Raw genomic sequence first — 1,787 nt, 5'->3', positions numbered from 1 at the left:
CTCTGTTTTCTAACCTCTTTTTATTATACACTGTATTTTTTTCACTCATGTTATTTAATTTACAGTTTATCTGGTATTCTAATCTCCATAAGTTACTTGTCCTTTCAGGCATGTTGCCATAATACCCCCAAAGTCCTAAGATTTATTATATTAATTTTGGGGCAGTTTTTCCTTGTGTAAAATTGCATTCTAAAAATAAGATACCTACTGAAGGTTTATCCAATCAATGTCCTTCCTTTGCTTCCACATTATCTCTAGGCAAACCTTATCACTGTCTCCTACAGAAGGAACATGCCTAACCATTTGAATGGACAAATTTACTGGTCCAATGAATTCTTGAAAATTTGAATGTACATCAGTTCATCGTTTAACACCACACAGTATCACCTTTTATTTTGATCACTTTTCTCACATGGTATGAATATCTTGCCCACTTGCATTGTGGGCATAAGACTTCATGGTTAGTAGTGGCTCCCCCGAGCACATGCGCAGATAAGAGTTTTCTCCTCAAGTGCTGCACATGCCCACAGAGGACACCACACATCTCAGGGCCAAAGCCTTCAGTCATGTGCTCCTACCTTAACCTGCCCAGATTTTCAGAGTACCAGCCCTGAATCTTAGCTCAACCACCCACACACCTGAGTTCACAGTTCAGGCAAGTTGGAACCAGGCCTCTCTCAGACCAATGTTATCACACCCAGAGTTTTTTGTTTTGTTTTTTATTATTATTTTTTAATATGAAATTTATTGTCAAATTGGTTTCCATACAACATCCAGTGCTCATCCCAAAATGTGCCCTCCTCAATACCCATCACCCACCCTCCCCTTCCTCCTACCCCCCCTAACCCTCAGTTTGTTCTCAGTTTTTTTTTTTTTAATTTTTTTTTCAACGTTTATTTATTTTTGGGACAGAGAGAGACAGAGCATGAACGGGGGAGGGGCAGAGAGAGAGGGAGACACAGAATCGGAAACAGGCTCCAGGCTCTGAGCCATCAGCCCAGAGCCTGACGCGGGGCTCGAACTCCCGGACCGCGAGATCGTGACCTGGCTGAAGTCGGACGCTTAACCGACTGCGCCACCCAGGCGCCCCTGTTCTCAGTTTTTAAGAGTTTCTTATGTTTTGGCTTCTTCCCTCTAACCTCTTTTTTTTTTTCTCTTCCCCTCCCCCATGGACTTCTGTTAAGTTTCTCAGCATCCACATAAGAGTGAAAACATATGGTATCTGTCTTTCTCTGTATGACTTATTTCACTTAGCATAACACTCCAGTTCCATCCACATTGCTACAAAAGGCCATATTTCATTCTTTCTCATTGCCACGTAGTATTCCATTGAGTATATAAACCACAATTTATCCATTCATCAGTTGATGAACATTTAAGCTCTTTCCGTAATTTGGCTATTGTTGAGAGTGCTGCTATAAACATTGGGGTACAAGTGCCCCTATGCATCAGCACTCCTGTATCCCTTGGGTAAATTCCTAGCAGTGCTATTGCTGGGTCATAGGGTAGGTCTATTTTTAATTTTTTGAGGAAACTACACAGTTTTCCAGAGAGCTGAACCAGTTTGCATTCCCACCAACAGTGCAAGAGGGTTCCCGTTTCTCCACATCCTCTCCAGCATTTATAGTCTCCTGATTTGTTCATTTTAGTCACTCTGGTGTGAGGTGATACCTGAGTGTGGTTTTGATTTGTATTTCCCTGATGAGGAGCGACGTTGAGCATCTTTTCATTCATACCTAGAGTTTTTAATGCTCTCTCCCATTTCTACCTTTCCTAGTACCAAAACT

Source organism: Prionailurus bengalensis, chromosome E2 (assembly GCF_016509475.1).
Source record: "Prionailurus bengalensis isolate Pbe53 chromosome E2, Fcat_Pben_1.1_paternal_pri, whole genome shotgun sequence".
Classification (NCBI taxonomy): Eukaryota; Metazoa; Chordata; class Mammalia; order Carnivora; family Felidae; genus Prionailurus; species Prionailurus bengalensis.
The sequence above is the reverse complement of the archived record's forward strand: the minus strand, read 5'-3'. Positions refer to the sequence as shown.